This window comes from Microcaecilia unicolor, chromosome 1 (genome assembly GCF_901765095.1).
Source record: "Microcaecilia unicolor chromosome 1, aMicUni1.1, whole genome shotgun sequence".
NCBI lineage: Eukaryota > Metazoa > Chordata > Amphibia > Gymnophiona > Siphonopidae > Microcaecilia > Microcaecilia unicolor.
In genome coordinates this window covers 132,616,019-132,636,260 of record NC_044031.1, presented here as the reverse complement: position 1 = coordinate 132,636,260, position 20,242 = coordinate 132,616,019, and the positions used below count along the sequence as shown (strand labels likewise).

The window sequence follows — 20,242 nt, the reverse complement described above, 5'->3', positions numbered from 1 at the left end:
ACATGGACTGTTGTTCCTAATCTTGTGCAACCATCTCTTCTAAGATGAAGAGATCAGTTCCATATCTTGTGACTCTGGCTGCCATTTTACCTGTATCAGCCTCCATGTTCTGAACCAAACTTTTTAGGATTTTAGCCATCAATTCCTTGATCTTGGCTTTTGCACTGCTTTTGAATGTCACACTAAATTCTAATAAGGGTTATCAAGCAGCCCTGCTTCTGCAGGTGCTCAGCAACAAGGCCATCATCAGATTTTTAGGCCTAGTCAGTGCCTTTTAGCAGTTTAAGCTGTTTAAGGTATGTAAATTGACCGACCACTATTCCAGTGGATGGATCCCAAGCTGGGACACATATTAACTTGCAGGAAAAGCAAGTCCTTGCTCAGCCAGTCATAGATTTTTAAACCTAGCTGGTATTTTTACAGCCTGAGTCCTAAAATCTGGCCTTCCACCCTTCCGGTGGGCATCCAGTGAGGGCCTCTTGCTGTACTATAATTATACATTCCCCACTTGTCACCCCAGCAGCTGGGGGTGACACAAAATTAGTTTGTCACTATCCTAGAAATAATGGAGAAGAGGTATAGAGTATGCATATTAGGATAAAAGTAAAGGTAATAGTATACGCTAGTGTTACTATCCAAAAATACTGCCCTCCAGGGTAGGCCTCTGGTTAAGAGCCAAATAAGCGCCTCATCAACCACTCTAGTCAAGAGCCCACTAAACGCTTCATCAACCACCAGGGACCAAAATACACGCATCACCGGTGCCAGGAGCCACAATACACGCTCACTGGTAGAGCCCTAAATCAGGGAGTGCACCCATCAAGGGATTCAAGTACCCGTGAAAAAGGTACCGTGAATCCGGAAGGCAGTAACCCAATGAGTTTTCATGTGCTAGGAGCCTTAAACGCATCAACAACGCATCAACTGTGACAGGAACCCTAAACGCTTCAACCAGCTCCCACTGGGTTTTCAATCAATCAAACTATAAATTTACGACCTCTGATTAGACTAGCTAGTAGGAAACGGTACAGAGGCGTCCCTCAGGAGTACCGGTGCTACAGGTTCCAGCCTAAATGGTAGAGAGGCAAGTGTTCTAGACCATGGAGCCAGCGCTCTTCGAAAATGGATGGGATGTTTTGCTCAATTCCTAACAATTTTTGTACCGTCATCCATCCAAGGGGCAAAAATTTTGCCCCTTAGACGGGTGTGAGCCTTTCGCCTTACCTTTCCCCGGGCATATGGGTGTACCCTGGCTGCTGATCTTTCTTTCCCTGTTGCCTTTCTCTACCCTGGCCTCTACCCTTCTTTCTGAATCATCTAACTCATAAGTCCTGCTGGCCTCCTGCAGCTGAGGGCCCAACCCTTGGTGAATGGTAGTCATCGCAGGTGAAGATTCCATACCTACTGGCGATAGATTGCAACGCATTGCCCGTGCCTTTTGACTATTTTTGTGCACCATATTCCTGACCCTCCATACATCAATAACTTGAACAATCAACATCATCTCTAAATTTTAATTTTTATTGTTGGGTTTTTTTTGGTACCCTTTTCTTTTGTTCCATATACTTAACCATTGTTATTTGATCATCTCTTAGTAGTAATTACCAATCTGTCTTGCACATTATGCAAGCCAGACGTGGGGATATATTATGCAAATCCCAATTCCTAGTATTAAGAGGGTTGAAGTTGAAGCTCTGACCCCTACCAATCAGGAGATATAATTTCATATATACTATTGCTATTTATGTAAATTGGCTTTTCATTATTGAACCCTTATGGTTTCCCTTTTGCTTTTGCACTTAATTAGCACTGTCTTCGCCATGTTTGCATTGTCTTTCACGTCTCTTGACATCTATATATTATTTTTGCTTATTCAATTCACACTGATTATGCCCACCAAGATATAGCAATGTATTGGCAGATGTAACATGTTATAGAGGTTATAGATATTCAGGTATCATTCAGGCATACAGTCATTTTGCCTATTCCTTTGCCAGCCTCTGACTCTTGATGGACTAATTATGATTGTGCATGCCTAGAATAAAGACATGGAAAGATCCAAGTTTGTACACTGCAAGTACGTCTTCAAGATCTATCCAGGCCCAAATAATGTTAGATCCCCCCAAGGTTGTGGCAATAATCTTTACACCTTGCAATCTACTGGACCACAAGTCTTGGGTCCATGTGAAAGATATACGGGTTTACTCAGCTGCAGAACCAGATGTTACCAGCCTAACCATCTCAAGACCGGCCACTTCCTTCAGCAGGCCAGCCTGAAAATCCAGCCCTGTTAGATCTTCCAGATCTCTGTCCAGATTCTTCAGTGCTTCCACCACCTCAACCATGATCAAGGAAAGAGAATTCAGAACCAACTGATACTTAATTTGAGATTTACTGTTGCTGTTTATGGACATTATAGATTCATATTTTGTTTTATTTTCAGTTTAGCAGTAATCCTGTCTATATATTGAAAAGGTTTTATTTTTATTTTCCTATTATTTCCTTTATTGTTCTTATTGTTTTTCTAAGAGTTTCCCCGTTATTTCTGTTTATGTAATTTAAATTGAAGTTGATATTGCTCAGATACAAGGGTAACATCAAACCCTAATACTGGCTAAGATATCATAATGTAGGTGTAAACCCTGTTAGTATCAACCAGTTATGCAATTGTTTAACTCTGGTGTAGGCTTACTTAAGTTGCATGTCTTTCTGTAGGTTTGACTAAGCTCCAAGTGGGGTAACGGATATATAAAATGCTTCCCATACTTCCAGGTCATTATGCATATGTCAAGATCCATGCATGACCTTTGTTAATATAAATTTTCCTAGGATTGACCATTTTTGCTGTATGAGGCAACCTCATACTTGCTATCCACTTTTTAGTGCTCATGATTGGATGCCAATGATGAGTAATAGTAAGGTCCAGGAATTCCGACCTGTTTAAGGATTCTGAATACCTACAACCTAAAACAGCCTGCAATCAGAGTACTAACCATATATTTGTTGAGCCCATAACAATGCTTAATCAAAACCACTATTCCTTCCCAGGACCACTGAGATAGATACATTAGATTATCTCCCCATGCACTATGCTACAGATACAATAGAAGCCATAGAAAGACCTGAAAGTGTTTATTAGTATGATCCACCTGAAATTGCTATTACCCACATACCTATACTTCATGGGATTTTGTAGATGAACTCATGGATTTGTCCCATTCATAAAACATTTCTCACTACAGGTTTGAGTAAGTCTCAAGAGAGGGGACATCATGATTAAGGCTCAAGGGATTGGGTAATATAAAGGGAATTCCATAAGCCCCAAATAATATATCACCTGAGAATGAAGTTTCCTGTCTTGCACCATACCTTCTAGCAATTTGTAAGACCAAAACTCGCCCTCTCGTTTGATAGCTTGCCACCTTCTGGAATGGATGATGACAAGCTTGACGAGCTTTGTGTCACCCCTCCCCAGATGGGGTGACAAGTGGGGAATGTATAATTATGGTACAGCCAGAGACCCCCCCCCCCCCCCACTGGAATGGTGGCAGGCCCAGTCATAGAGCTCAGGCCATTACAGACCTTGGCTGAGTCAGAAATCTGATGGCTGACATAACTGGGAGCTTACTGGAAAAGTATGGCCTAGTTTGTAGCCCGGATTGAGGCCTAAATAAGCTAAATTAGGAAAAGTTAGGTCAATAGATAAGGAAACAAAATGGAGGATTTCAGCACAAAATGGAAGCCGTATCTGTTACAAAGTGGAATTTTCTCTAATGTAAGTTAGAAAAACAAGTTGAGAAATGAGACTTTCCTGTGAGCAGGATTGTGGTCAGCCATGGTGTGAGAAAGGAAAGGTGTAGCTGGATGCAGGGTCTTGCTTAAGATTTGTGGTCAAGCGAGCTAAAGACAAAACCATGTTAGCAAGATAGAAGCTACTCATTAGCATGAGCCAATCAGTGACAACCATGACATTAGCATAGATCCAATCAGGTATATCTACTGTCATATTATCCATATCCTGAGGGCACCTATAAAAATCAGGGTATTTCCTGGTTTAAGTTAGAGAAAAGGGTTGCCACTCTCTCTCTCCAAGGGAAACCAATGTGTCCAGCAGAATTGACAAATTACCTAATTGCTTTCCCTTGTAAAATCTCTAATTGGTAAAAGAAATTATAAAAGATTAGGAATTAACACCTGTTTGCAGCTGGATTATTATATTCCTATAATTAATTAATTGATTGTACGTGCCTGTTGTCAATCACTGATTTGACTTGTATCTTGGTAAATAAACTCCTCATCCCAAATGATGATTTGTGGGCTTAATGATGAAAGGCTGTAAGTATAAATGCTTTTGCTGTATCAGGCTATCTTTCGCTGCATTGTATAACCTGTAGCCTAAATCCAGTTTGTCATAAAGCTGGTATCTATTCCTTGCCAGTGCTGAGAGGCGGACTAATGCGGGTCCCTTAGACCTAACGTCTCTCTCAGTGGCAATTCCTTTTAGAACTTCACAACTCCTTGATTACCCCAGTACTAATGCTATTTAGAGATGGAGTCAGATTTAAGGTCACTTCAGCCTTCTTGGGGGTCTCTGAACCCCTAAATTTACAACACACTGCTGGGGATTTAAGGTTAACCCGGCCTTCCTAAAAGTTGCAGGCTCTTTCTTGCAGAGACCCCTTCCTGCGTTTTACAGAGGCGGGGGTATCGATTAGGACAGTTCCTTCGTTTTTGCCCAAGGTGGTTTCTCGTTTCCATTTGGGGCAGTCTCTGCATTTGCCGACTTTTCGCTGGGAGGATTAACCCGAGCAATTTCGGGCTCTTCGCTGCCTTGATGTGAGACGGGCTCTTCTCAGGTATTTGGAGGTGACAAATGAATTTTGTCTTTCTGACCATCTCTTCGTCCTTTTTGGAGGCAGTAAGAAGGGTCATATGGCTTCCAAGTCCACCATAACCCATTGGGTGCGGGAGGCCATCACTTCGGCCTACATGGCATTGGCCAAGCAAGCCCCTGCGCAAATTCGTGCTCATTCTACACGAGCTCAGGCTTCCTCCTATGCAGAGTCCCATTTGGTTTCTCTGGAAGATATCTGCAGAGCCACTACATGGGCTTCGGTCCGTACATTCACTCGTCATTATCGGGTGGATGTGGCAGCACGGCAGGATGCGGTGTTTGGCTCGTCGGTGATTTCTGCCGGGTTGGGGGTGTCCCGCCCTACTTGAGGACTGCTTGGGTACATCCCACAAGTCTCTGGATTGATCTGTGGGATGCTGTGGAAGGAAAAATTAATTCTTACCTGATCATTTTCTTTCCATTAGTTCCAACAGATCAACCCAGAGATCCCCCCCCCCCCCCCTGGATTTACTGTCTGCATTTTTGTTTTGGTTGGTTAGTTTTTTTAGTTTCATTGTTCTGAATGTTCCTTCGTTTGATAAAATAATAAAAACAAATAAATTTGGAAGTGGTGGAAGTATGTTGGGCATTTGGTCTGACAATGTCAGGAGAGTTTTCTATTGTTTCCATTCCACTGTTTTAGTATCGTTCATACTGAGGTTTACTTGGCCGCACAGGTCCACATATAGCAAACCTCGGAGGTTCTATCTCCAACCTGCTGGTAGAGGGACACAACCCACAAGTCTCTGGATTGATCTGTTGGGACTAATGGAAAGAAAATTATCAGATAAGAATTAATTTTTCCTTCTGTAAATATGCACAGTTTAGGTGGAATTTTGCAATTTACGTTTGTATGTTGACACACATGCGTATATACTGTTAGTCTAACCATTTATGCACATAATTAACAAGTAAATGTCAGCACTCGCTTTCTAGAATTACTTCCATATATGTAAGGCACATTCTTTATGCAAAGAACAGAGAAGGGATAAATTCCCATGAAATTCGTAGCAAATTATAAGGCAAATAATGGGTTATTGTGATTAATGCTACAGATGTATGAAAAACGATTTCTCTTTGCTTTGTGAATATTTACCCCCCCCCCCCCCCCCCAGTTTACTAGCTGTGCTCGGTGACACAGCCCATTCACTTTGAATAAGCTCTATCGATGTTGCCACGTGGCTTAGTAAACAGGGGCGGTAATGTTTTGCACTTTTGACCTTAAGTACTTTTTTGTTTTTTTGCATACCTGTGTCAACCAGAATTACACTATAACTATTAACAAACAGATCCTTAGTATATTTAGTAAAGAGAAACAGAGTTCCATCAATATAAATATGGGTCGATGATCAGAAGCAAACGTGGACATTAGAGTCCAGTAGCACTGTATTAGCACCCATGTTTGTTCCTGCTTGATGATCAGAGCCAACAACTGTGTGTAGCAAAGCATTTGCCGGCTCTTAATGCAATGAACAGGCAAATGCATGCTAAACAGGGCATTACCTATTTTACCTATTCCTCCCAATGTTTAGCAGGCAGCACACCAAACATTGGTACTATTCCCACAGCAAACCCTATGTCAGCTCAGAGCTGGCATTAAGGTTTGCGGAGCATTGGGGAGGAATGGGGAGCCCTGTCCAGCATGCATTTGCACGCTAGCAGACCCTCCCCCCGACACAGAGGCATGGGGGTCTGGAGATCCGGTGTATCTCCACCCCCTCACGCCCCAAAACTAAGACCCTGGTGGCTCAGTGGGCCACAAATGCAACACTCTCCCCCCCCCCCCCCACACACCTGGTAGTCTAGCGGCTCCCTCTGCCCACCCCCTGGTACCTTTGTGGTGGAGGAGGGAGTAGCACACTCCCTCCTCTTCAGCGTTGCCTTCAAAATGGCAGCACCCAGCCCTTCCCAATGCATCCTGAGATGTACTGGGCAGGGCTTCCCTACCATATAAGGGGAGAGAGGGGGCTGCTAGACCACCAGCTGGGGGAGGGTTTGGTTTTGCAACCCACTGGGCCACCAGGGCCTTATTTTTGGGGTGTGGGGGGTTAGGGAGGCTGGAGAACCACCAGGGGTGGGGGGCACTAGACCACCAGAGCCTTGCAGTTGGAGGGGGGTCCATGGGTCCCATGGACCTCCAGCCCTCCCAAGGACCTCCAGCCCCTGTGTTTGACAGGTCCAGGCTTTTGACAGTCTGGATCTGTCAAACAAGTGCAGGAGGATTGTGCCAGAGTGTACGCTCAGGTACAATCCTCCCACACTATTACCCTATGATCAGAGATAATAGCATGCAAATTTAAGCACGCTATTATCTCTGATCATAGGGGCAGTATAACCCCTCGCAGTTCCAGTGCTATTTTTAGAGTGCTGTTTGGAACAGTGCAGGGCTTCTGATCATCTGCCTCATAGTGCTGTACATGAGAAGGGAGATGACAGGCAAGTTATAAAAAGAACATAAGTACAAATATATTCAGAGGGTTGCAGATCCTGGTCTCACCATCTAGGTGAAGTGCAATAGTGTCAGATAAGGCAGAGGTGTATGTAATTAAAGGCTGTTAAGCTCCAGTCTCTCTCAAAGATCCCACAGGTAATGCTAACACCATTCCACTGTATTTTGAAAGTTTGCAAGGGGACATTTTATGCTATATTTGTATTCTTTAAATGAGAGTTGGATTATAGCTACATGTATTGTACAGTTTTTTTGCTGGTGCAGAAGTAAAAATAACATTTTAAAAAGGCTGTTAAGTTTCTCTGATTTGACATGATATTCAGAGAAACATCACTCTTTGCATCTGCAGCATTTTAGTGATGTTTACCAAAATTAACCTTTTAAAAGTAAGTCATGAAATGTTTGCCATCATCATGTCTAAATTAATTTACATTTTGTGCATGCCTGTTCATGAGTAGCTCAATATGAGTTACATTCAGCTACCCTAGGTATTTTTCTATTCCCAGAGGACTTACAATCTAAGTTTTGTAGCTGAGAAAATGCAGATTATAAGGAGCATCAGTAGAATTTGAACCTAGGCTTCTCTGGGTCTGCCATTCAGAGTTATTTAACTTGACAGGAGAGGCACCTGCTTGCTTAAATTATGCTCAAAGGACCAGCTGCCAATATGCAGTGGCACTTAATCGGGCAGTGCCACTGAACATCAGCGCACTAACCAGCCAACATGAAACTGGACAGGAGAAGGGTGTTACAGGGAAGGACCAGTAGTTCTGCGAGTGCCCACATAGCTAACCGGGTGGATGGCTATCCAGGCACTGACACTGAATATTGGCCAGTGCCTAGAAAACGAAAGCTGCCTATAGTCCTGTGCTTTTCCTCCCTCCTTCCTGACCCTCTAGAAGAATATGGTCATCCTCCCTTTTGTCCCTCTGAAAGCACTTTAGGAATTCCTCTGCTTCCAATTCCCAGCCCTTCCACTGCATGTAATTCCCTCCAGACCTATTTTTTTAATGCCCGGTGGCCTAGTGGAGAAAAGGCAGAAGAGATGCCCACACTCGCAGCTTCCACCTCCACAATGGCAGCCATGAGCTCTTGCTGCAGCCTCATGGTACTACTGAAGTGCCAGGAGACTGCCACCAAAGGTCATGCCCTTTATCCATTAGAGCACCTGCCATAAAAAAGTAGGCCCAGGGTGGCCTACAGGGGGTGATGGGGGTTTTTTGGTTGGGGGGGCCCAATTTTCTTTTGGGGAAGGAAGGATCAGAGGCAGGGGCATCCCCAATGCACTTTCAGGGGTGTAAGAAGGGGAGAAGGGAAATGGAATCGAGGGGGTGGAAATTCAGATCTGGCCATGCAGGATCCACATAAATGTTTTATGCAGGTGCCTGGCTAAATAGCAGCTGGGGTCATATAAGTTTCGATGATGTGTCTGCTCTTACTGGGATATTTAATGCCAGTTGCCAGACGTAGCCTGGCATTGAAAATTTAAGGCTAATTTATCCGGCCACAGGCAACATTTAAAAAATGCTGTCGGTGACTGAATATTAACCATTAGGCTACTCCTCAACTCCAGTTCAGCTTACCTATTGTGGCTGACTCAGCTTATCATGCCTGAGGTTTTAATGTCTTATTAAAGATGAGCAAGATTCTGGAAATAATATAGAAAAACAAATATGTGAACCCTACATAACACATACATTTTTTGTACAAAATCCTTGGTTGCATTTTAAGGATAGAAAGAGTTTCTGGACTTTGTAGATTGAAACAAAGAACATTTAACTTAAAACGAATACACTCAAACCATTAAGAACTTGCTATATTTTCATTCTCTCTTTATAATACCCATTGCTTTATGTTTGTCTTTTTGTGAGTGTGTGTGTGTGTGGGGGGGGGGGGGGGGGCAGTTTGTCTTACTTTAATTTCCAGATTATATTCCACATCATTCAGTTTTTCAACAGTCCAAAACAGATTACAACATCCCCCCCTTCCCGTATTCATTGCTTCTGGTGTATTTATTCATTTATTTGGATTTGCTGAACGTAGGAAATAAGCAACTACAGCAGTAAAAATATTTAAATAACAGTACACATTATAGCAGCGTGAAGGGGAATAATCGAACGGGGGTGCCCATCTCTGAGAACGACGCTGTAAAGGGGCGGGGCAACCCGTATAATCAAAACAAGATGGGCGTCAGCAACTACAGCAGTAAAAATATTTAAATAACAGTACACATTATAGCAGCGTGAAGGGGAATAATCGAACGGGGGTGCCCATCTCTAAGGGCGCCCATCTCTGAGAACGACGCTGTAAAGGGGCGGGGCAACCCGTATAATCAAAACAAGATGGGCGTCCATCTTTCGTTTCGATAATATGGTCGGGGACGCCCAAATTATAGTCAACCTAAATGTTGAGATCGCAGACCTTAGAGATGGGCGATCTTGGTTTTCGGCGTAATGGAAACCGAAAACACCCATCTCAAAAATGACCAAATCCAAGGCATTTGGTCGTGGGAGGAGCCAGCATTTGTAGTGCGCTGGTCCCCCTTACATGCCAGGACACAAACCGGGCACCCTAGGGGGCACTGCAGTGGACTTCACAAATTGCTCCCATGTACATAGCTCCCTTACCTTGGGTGCTGAGCCCCCCAACCCCCCCCCAAAACCCACTCCCCACAACTGTACACCACTACCATAGCCCTTAGGGATGAAGGGGGCACCTACATGTGGGTACAGTGGGTTTGTGGTGGGTTTTGGAGGGCTCACATTTACCACCACAAGTGTAACAGGTAGGGGGGATATGGGCCTGGGTCTGCCTGCCTAAAGTGCACTGCACCCACTAAAAAGTGCTCCAGGGACCTGCATACTGCTGTGATGGAGCTGGGTATGACATTTGAGGCTGGCATAGGGGCTGGAAAAAATGTTTTTAAAATTTTGTTTTTTGGGTGGGAGGGGGTTGGTGACCACTTGGGAAGTAAGGGGAGGTCATCCCCAATTCCCTCTGGTGGTCATCTGGTCAGTTTGGGCACCTTTTCGAGACATGGTCCTGAAAAAAAGGGACCAAGTAAAGTTGGCCAAATGCTCGTCAGGGATGCCCTTCTTTTTTCCATTATCGACTGAGGACGCCCATCTGTTAACCATGCCCCCATCCCGCCTTCGGTACACTGCCAACATGCCCCCATGAACTTTGGTCGTCCCCGCTACGGAAAGCAGTCGAGGGCGTCCAAAATCGGCTTTCGATTATGCCGATTTGGGTGACCTTGCGAGAAGGATGCCCATCTCCCGATTTATGTCGGAAGATAGGCGCCCTTCTCTTTCGAAAATGAGCTGGATAGTATGCTAGTATGTTACTTCAATGACAACACAAGGTACATTAAAACATCTTAATAAACAGCAAGGGTGTAAGCAGAGGTGGGGCATATGGACAAAGAACATAGAGTAACAGGAGTTAGCAAATAAGGGTGACTAACTTAAGGAAAATTGCACATAAGTTCAGAAAAAGTGCATGAAAATTATCTCAGCTAGACTAAGAACTAGATAAGCAAGTCTTGGTAGCATATATATATAGCCAATGTTAGTCCTTGTGTGGGTGAGATGAGCTAGCTAGTTGCTGCTTCCATTAAAAGCTTGGGAGACAAGCTTAGCTTCCAACTGCTTATGAAATAGAAATAGTCTTGTATTAAGTGAAGCCTTTCATGAAGTGTGTTGCAGAGTGTGGTGGCTACTCTGGAGAAGGCTCATTGGTGATCACATTGTGTGATTTCCTGTGGAGAAGATATGGTTTTGAATATTCCTTGGGAGGACCTTAGTGCCTTTGGAAGTTCTTAGAGGCAGGTCCTGTTCTTCAAGTACTCTGGCCATTTTCTTTTAAGGGCCTTGAAGATCAGACGTAAAATTTTAAATTTAGCCCTGTATTGAACTGGAAGCCAGTGAAGAGTTTGCAGAAATGGTGTGATCATGTCGCTTACAACCTTCTGTCAGTCTTGCTGCAGCATTCTGAATCAATTGGAGCTGATGCAAACTTTTTCTATTCAGACCAATGTAGAGTCATCCAGTTTTGATGTTATCATGGCATGAACCACTATGAAAAGACTTGCCTTCTCGATATATGGAGAGAAACAGCACAATGTTGCAAATGATAAAGGCAGGCCCTGAAGGTTGCTTGGATTGGGGGATGTCTTATACCTAGTACTTGAATCAAACAGATGGCATGCGAGAGAATTTAAAGTAGGAGTGAGACAGTACATGTTTGAAGGCAAGAGATGAATGAAAACTGAAAGGAGATTTGCAATGGAGAAAAATATAGGCAGGAAGAATAGATGGGGAAAGGGGAATATGATGGGAGACTAGTGAAGTAGGCAGAGGGGGAAATACTCTAGTAACCTGCACACAATAGTCCAAATTGGACCTTAAAACTGTCTTACAGTGGGTAGGAAAGCACAAGTGCAGCATCTTACACAAGGCTGCAGATTTACAGTGTTCATGTCTACAGCAAGAAGTATGGGCTGTTGATAAAAAAAAGTCCTGGAATTCTCTGAACTGTTGTTTAGCAAAGAAGTCTGGCAGTAAATGCATGATGTCCACAAACAGGATATGGTCTAACTTCACCAGAAGTGGCAGCAGCTTGGGAGGTGACCAAAAGGACAATGCATATCGGCAAGAGGTGTTTCCAACATTACAAGAGGCATTTGAATGATAAGTCAGTCAAGCACCTTTGCCATATTGGAGGAACTGGTGAAGGGTACCCAGTACCAAGGTGCATCACACATATGGAGGAAAGAGACAGCAAAGCATGCTGGCACCTGAGATCATTGTCAGAAGTCTTTGAGACAGGGACATGGCTGCAGTGGAGTCTGAAGAAGAAGCAAACAAAGAATTAGAATTAAACATATATCTGCACAATAGTTAGATTTCCATAGGACATTCTCTGCAGGCCTTTCAGTACTTATAGTAGTAGGGTACTACATCATAGTGCAAGCATTTTCCCTTACATATCTGTATACATAGCAGGAAGCAAATGTAATGGCAAGTGGATTGAGGGTTCCTTACAGCCCTGATGTACTCTCCCGGCACCTAAGAGAAAATAATGGCATTCACACTCCTAAAAGTATCACACAGAGATGTGGCATTTTACTTGGTCAGCCTTAAGTAATCACTGCCCAATAGTGCTTCAGAGAAGGATTCTGAAAATATGGTGCTGAACATATTAGGACATGACTGTAAAAGAATTTCCAGCTTTATACTATATCCCAAGAACTGACACATTGCATATATAAGCAATATCCAACATCTATGTCGTGAATAGGGGATAATTTTATAACTGCCCATGTTAATTAAATGTACAATATGCATATACTTTCACGATGTTGGGATTTTGAAAGTAAAAATACACATGGACTTTGACTTTTCACCTTACCCAGAAAAGCTATTGAGACCTGTTTATTTGATGTGCATAATTTTTCTGAGGTATAATAGGCACACTTTTGAAATTCCAAACATAGGGGCCCTTTTACTAAGTCGCGTAAGCGTCTATCCACCTTATAATTGAAAGAGAAAAATGCCTAGATTTCGACCCAAATCGGGAGATAGACGTTTATCTCACAAAAACGAATAAATCGGTATAATGGAAAGCTGATTTTGGACGTTTTCAACTGCACTCCATCGCGGAAGCGTACAAAGTTGACGGGGGTGTGTCGGAGGCGTGGCGAAGGTGGAACTGGGGCGTGGTTATCGGCCGAGGAGAGATGGGCGCCTTTCGCCGATAATGGAAATAAAGTATGCGTTTGTAGCTAGAATTTAGGGCACTTTTCCTGGACCCTGTTTTTTCACGAATAAGGCCCCAAAAAGTGCCCTAAATGACCAGATTACCCCCAAAGGGAATCGGGGATGATCTCCCCTGACTCCCCCAGTGGTCTCTAACCCCCTCCCACCACAAAAAATGATGTTTCACAACTTTTTATTTTCACCCTCAAATGTCATACCCACCTCCCTGGCAGTAGTATGCAGGTCCCTGGAGCAATTGTTAGGGGGTGCAGTGGACTTCAGGCAGGTGGACCCAGGCCCATCCCCCCCTACCTGTTACAATTGTGCTGCTTAATGCTTAGTCATCCAACCCCCCCAAACCCACTGTACCCACATGTAGGTGCCCCCCTTCACCCCTTAGGGCTATAGTAATGGTGTAGACTTGTGGGCAGTGGGTTTTGAGGGGGATTTGGGGGGCTCAACACACAAGGGAAGGGTGCTATGCACCTGGGAGCTCTTTAACCTTTTTTTTTGTTTTTGTAAAAGTGCCCCCTAGGGTGCCCGGTTGGTGTCCTGGCATGTGAGGGGGACCAGTGCACTACGAATCCTGGCCCCTCCCACGAACAAATGCCTTGGATTTATTCGTTTTTGAGCTGGGCGCTTTCATTTTCCATTATCACTGAAAAACAAAAACGCCCAGCTCACAAATTGTCGAATAAAACATGGACGTCTATTTTTTTTTGAAAATACGGTTCGGTCCGCCCCTTCACGGACCCGTTCTCGGAGATAAACGCCCATGGAGATAGATGTTTTCGTTCAATTATGCCCCTCCACGTATCCCCAACGTGCACCAAAATGGAGTTATTGCCTGACTACTGCATGGCTCTTGCGGTGTTTTCATTTTTGGTGTGCGATGCACGCATCTGATAAATATTTTTTTATTTTAGGGGGCGCGTAACAGATGCACGCCAAGTGGCATTTGGCGCGCATAGGTCATTACCGCCCGGATTCTTTACCGCTGGGTCAATGGCTAGCAGTAAGGTCTCAGACCCAAAATGGACGCGCAGCAATTTTGATTTTGTCGCACGTCCATTTTCATTAAAACAAAATCCCAAAACATTTTTTGTAGGTGCACTGAAAAATAATTCTGTGTGCACCCAAAACAGGTGTCTACACTACCATAGGCCATTTTTCAGTGCACCTTAGTAAAAGGACCCCATAGGATGGAGTTTATGTGGACAGTTGGAGATTTTGTGAAATATAATCAGAAGATTCAAGTTTGATTTAATGGTATGGAAAAACAGAGAAGAAAAAGCTGGACCTATGAGAAAGTAAATCCACATGAGTATCATGGGATATGTTATCCAGAGATATCTTCCTTCTGATGGTCCTTAAATAGAATGAGGATATTATCTTTAGCTGGTTTACAAAAGCAGCATAGATGCCTGTGTGCTTTTTATAAAATAGGCTCCTACATTGATCCCCAGTAGCACACACCTGCTCCAAGGAAGAATTTTAGAAAATATGCACTTCCATCACGGTTCCTCCCTAGCTCCATCCTAACTACACCCTGGGAGCACCAGGGCATAAATTACATAAAAGAATGTGCAGTCTTGTAGGCCACCTTGCTTTCACCTCTGTGCACTTTTATAAGATTGAGTTTCCTTGTGTAAAATATACTCTACATGTGAAAAAAAAACCCATATTACTAGTGATATGCACAGGACAAATGTTTCCAGTTCATTTTTTGTTTGTTTTGTCTGCTTTTCCAGTTTTTGGCTTTCTAAAATTCTTTTCACACATTCATTTTAATAATACAAAACTGTTAACATGCATTAGAACTTTTTAAACACACTTTAATCAACTTATGCACATTAATTTATGGGTTAACACACAGTAATTTTAGAAGCTATAGTCACAATTTTGCATCTAAAAGCCAACATTTAGGCTGTATATATATTGCATACATTTTTAAAACTTGATTTTAGGAAGCTGAGATATACATGTCTAAATCTGCAATACATGCAAACAGCAATAGGGCACTGGGCATTATTTGGGCAAGACAAAGAATTATATCTGTATTTCCCATTTCAGAAAAAAAAAGTATGTCTGTGATCAACATCGGAATTTACAGCTGCTCCCAAGCAAGTCCAGGTTTTATAAAAGTGCTTGTTTTTGGCAGGGCTCTGACAGTTTGCCCCTTTAGTCCCCCAGAGTGTTTCTATTTTCACTTGAGTAGAATGATGTGGTAGACGTGTTAGTACATTTTAAAAAGGTAATCAATAGAAATAAAATAAAATAAAAGAGAAAAGAAAATGATACCTTTTTTATTGGACTAACAATTCATTTTTTATTAGCTTTTGAAGGTAACCCTTCTTCATCAGATCAGAAATAAGCAAATATTGATAAATAACAGCATATATAAGTGAAACATCAAAGCATTCCAATGACAGTCTTACAGGAAGAGGGCAGGGTAGGTCAGTTGAGAAACAGGGAGAGCTGGGTGGATGAGGGGCAGGGAGATGGTGAGAACAGGGTGAGAAAATAGTAGAATATTATGTTTTATAATGGGCTAGAAAGCCCAGATCATTGTAAGCCCTGTCTGGTGGGTGTCAAAATATTTAATCATTCAGACGCAGTGCCGTAGCGAGGGCTAATGGCACCCGGGGTGGGTCACCGCTGCGCACCCCCCCCCCCCCGGGTGCAGCACGGCGTGACCCCACCTCTGCGGCGCACCCCCCGTCCAGAGCGAACCCCCCCGGACCGCATTCTTACCTGCGGGAGGGCCGATCCGCCCCGAGTGCACGTCACTCGGAGCTGCGTCGGCCCCGCTGGTTCTCTGCTCTCTCTGCCCCGAAACAGGAAGTAACCTGTTCCGGGGCAGAGGAAGCAGGGAACCAGCGGGACTGGCACCCCCCGAGCGCGTGCACCCGGGGCGGACCGCCCCTCCCGCTCCCCCCTTCCTACGCCACTGTTCAGACGCATTTCTGATCTGATGAAGAAGGGATACCTTCGAAAGCTAATCAAAAAATGAATTAAGTTAGTCCAATAAAAAAGGTATCATCTTGTTTTCTTTTCTATGTTTTCTTTTATTTTATTTGTATTGATTACCTCGATTTCCCCTTTAATCAATTATTCCAAATGGTTGTAGGCTCTGTTTTTAATTGCCAGCATATACTGTAGATGTGTAGGTTTCCTAAATGCTACACAAACACATCTCATGTTGGCATTCACACATCTAAGTTCTTAAATAGTGAGTTAACACATGATGTTTAAGTAACTGCTTCTTCCACTGATTTTATCCACATTTATCTTTGTAAAATAGATGCTAGCACCAGATGTAACCAGTGCATATATGTCCATTCTATTGCATACACATAGGCACATCCTGTTCAAAAGGCTACACATCCCAACCTGGATGTATCAAGTCTGATACCTGTTTTCTAAATGGCCCTAAGGGGCAATTTTAATAAAGACTAGCATGCGCTAATGGACATGAGACTAGGGGCAAGATGCACAAAAGTCCTCGTTAGAGCCATTCCGTACCGAATTCCATAACGAATCAGTACGGAATGGCTATGCACGAAGGAAAGGGAATGCAAATGAGCTGCTTGTTGCAGCTCACTTGCATTCTCTAACCCTTCGTTAAAACTGTCGATAATCGGCCCGTAAAGCATGCGCAGAGCAGCCAAGCGTTATGCTAGCTGCTCTGTGCATGCCAAAAACGTCAAAAAAACAAAACAAAAACAAACATGTCCTTTATGGACGGCCTTGCCCCCCGCCCAAGGTCGCCGCTGCTCCCCGCTCCCCCCTGCATTAAAATCGTGACTTTTTAATGCAGCCCCGCCCCCCCCCCGGCCCCCCTCCCTCCCTCTCTCCTTTTTTAGAAAAAACAGCTCCCGCCATCCTCCGCCCCATGCCCCGCCCCCGCTCCCCCCCCCCTGAGGTCGTCACCGCTGCTCCCCCCCTCCATCTGAAACCAGGCCCATGCAGCACCTCGAAACTCTGTGTGAAGGCGCTGCACGGGCAAGAACAGCTGATCGCCTCCTCCGACGTCCCTCCGTTCCTCCTGGGCCCGCCCTCGTCTGATGTAAGCTATAGGAAAAGGGGCCTCTAAACTTTTTAAGGCATATTACCAACCCAAAGACACACTAAGAAACACACAGTCATAAAAATGACTACAACATGTGTCTGGCTAAACTAACTTCTTATTATACACATGTAAGTCCCAGCCAAGCTTTTGAAAAAGTACTTGTTAACATATGACAATGCTTCAAGTCTCTTTGGTTTAATTTTAATTATGTATGTAATTTGTAAGCTACATAATATAGTTCTATGAGATATTGTGGCATATAAATTTTAATCAAATGAAATACACAGTCTTCTTCAAAGAGAACTTTTCCAAGTCTGTGCTTATGGAAAAATAAATTTATGGAATCCTAATCTACCCTGTTAAAATGTTCAGGGGTACAAAATATAACCCATTCTGTATGCCCTAGCTGGGCAAAATATGCTTTATGAAGAACTGTTATGATTTTTTAATCTGTGGCTGAATAACGGGCTCATTTTTGAAAGAGAAGGACGTCCATCTTTCGACACAAATCGGAAGATGGACGTCCTTCTCACAGAAATGTCCAAATTGGTATAATCGAAGCCCGATTTTGGACGTCTCCAACTGCAGTCCGTCACAAGGACGTCCAAATTTCAAGGGGTCGTGTCGGAGGCGTAGCAAAGGCAGGATTTGGGCATGCCTAACACTTGGACATCTTTGACCCATAATCAAAAAAGCAAGGACAACCCTGACGAACACTTTGATGTTTTCACCCAGACGTGGTTTTTTTATGAATAAGGCACAAAAAGGTGCCCGAAATGACCAGATGACCACCAGAGGAAATCCTGTTACTTAGGCAGGCTGGCTCTTCAACTGGGATCATGATCACAGTCCCAGTTGAAGAGCGAGCCTGCATAAGTTAAGTAAAAAAGTTTTCATGGCAAGAAGGCAGTGCCTGGTTTTGTATTTTGCTAAACAAATATATTTGGTGGTGTGGAGATAAGAACAAATTCTAAATGCAAAAAGTTCCACTCAATACAAAATTACAAAATTACAATAGTGTGTGAGGAAAAGCCTCAAAGAGCTCCCAGATCAAATATCAATCTGTCGGAGCTAAAACAGACCAACTGTATCTGAAACGCTGTGTAACGAGTTCCAATAATTACCCGAGACCTTGAAGAAGCAGCGAAACGCTGGCCAACGTCGGCTCAGGGTAACCCAACAGGGAACAGCGCAGCATGAAGCAGTAGTAATACTGAATACCAAGCAATAGAGCTAAGTGCATTGCATTATATTTAAGTATGTTACAGAAATTAACATGCTTTTTCTCTAAAAAATTCTTATCTTCTAAAAAATAAAAAACTTAGAAAATTTACTGCGGTCCCAGAAAAAAATTTTCTAGGGCTGCTTAAAAGGGGTTTTTGCCTATGATGAAGAGAAGACCAGTTGGTCTGTTTTAGCTCCGACAGATTGATATTTGATCTGGGAGCTCTTTGAGGCTTTTCCCCACACACTATTGTAATTTTGTAATGAGTGGAAGTTTTTGCATTTAGAATTTGTATTTTGCTAAACAGTTGAGTTTAACGAAGAAGGGGTTTTTTTTAGCCTATGATGAAGAAGCCCTAGCCCTCCGCCAGTTTATTTATGGTAGAGGTGCTTCTCGAGGCATTTTTCCTCCTTTATAAATGAATCATTAATGCCTACTTATTGTTAGACTGAGTTTCTATATTTATATGAGTTGATTTGAGGAAACCAGTTCCCCTGTATACTTATAGTTAATCTCTACTAGTCACATTTGTAGAGGAAACAGCGAGCTCTCCAAAACCCACTACAAACCCACTGTACCCATATATAGGTGCCCCCTTCACCCATAAGGGCTATGTTAGTGGTGTACAGTTGTGGGTAGTGGTTTTGGGTCTTTTTGGGGGGGGGGGGCTCAGCACACAAGGTAAGGGAGCTATGTTCCTGGGAGCATTTTATGAAGTCCACTGCAGTGCCCCCTAGGATGCCCGGTTGGTGTCCTGGCAGTCAGGGGGACCAGTGCACTACAAATGCTTGTTCCTCCCATGCCCAAATGGCTTGCATTTGGACGTTTTTGACATGGACGTCTTTGATTTCAAAAATCGCTGAAAGTCAAAGACATCCATGTCTAGGACGTCCAAATCTAGGGAAGTCCAAATTTAAGGATTTGAACGTCTCTGGTGGTATTTTCAAAACAAAAGATGGACATCCATCTTTTTCCGAAAATACGGTTTTCCCTGCCCCTGGATTTGGACATATTGCAAAGATATCCAAATCACAACTTGGACGTTTCCTTTCGAAAATGCCCCTCTAAGTCATCAACAATCTCAGGATTCAGTCTAGGTCTCCTGTCTTCCACAGTCCTTCCTGCAATAGATGTCTTCTTAGAAGATGTACTGGTAGCAGGAATGTATAGGATACTCCATGCAAATTTTGCTAGTTGTGGCCAGCATGTTTGCTTGTTTTCCCAAAAAATCTAAATATTGTCGTCTGTATTACTCAAACATAAATAACAGTCCAGTTCATTAACAGGTTTCAAAGTAGAAAATGACACGGGGACAAAATTTGTCCCTGTCCCCATGGGATTTGTCCCTGTCCCGCAGGATCTGTCCCTGTCCCCGCAGGATCTGTCCCCATCCCCTCGGACTGTGTCCCCTTGTCATTCTCCAAAGTGGCCCATAAAAATAAGCTAGACATACACCCAAAATTGTGAAGCATAACATATTTTGTACCATGGGCATCTTTGAAGTATTTATAAAATATCTGTAAGTTTACAGTGTATTATGTTTTTTATAACTTTTGATAGTAGAAGCAGCTATCGTCTTACGAGGAGTATCGTGCAACTACCACAGAAAAATAGCAAATAGAGCAGTTACCTCCTATCTCTTGTCTCAATGAAACACAAGACCAACCCTGTTGTCTTCAAGGGGCAGATAATGTATAGTGTAAAATCTCTAGTACATTCCCTATTAAACCCCAGATGTGAATGTTCATTTCAGCTTATGCAGGCATTATTATATTATAGCTAGAGGACAAAGAGTTTGATTTCAACCTTGTTTCTTTTGTGGTAATTAGCGAACAGTCTATAT

General features: G+C 43.3%; 2 protein-coding genes across 3 annotated transcripts in view; both read right to left on the bottom strand.

Moving 5' to 3' along the window:
* The window catches only part of VPS50 (VPS50 subunit of EARP/GARPII complex), a 463,388-nt gene extending 454,356 nt beyond the window's left edge, over positions 1 to 9,032 (bottom strand). For both annotated transcript variants that reach the window (XM_030200504.1, XM_030200521.1), the window contains exon 1: positions 9,025 to 9,032. The gene's annotated coding sequence lies outside the window, so the exon portion shown is untranslated. The remainder of the gene's footprint in view (positions 1 to 9,024) is intronic.
* A 2,258-nt stretch (positions 9,033 to 11,290) lies between these two features.
* The window catches only part of HEPACAM2 (HEPACAM family member 2), a 144,180-nt gene continuing 135,228 nt past the window's right edge, over positions 11,291 to 20,242 (bottom strand). Inside the window, 1 exon segment of the mRNA XM_030200453.1 lies at positions 11,291 to 12,192. The gene's annotated coding sequence lies outside the window, so the exon portion shown is untranslated.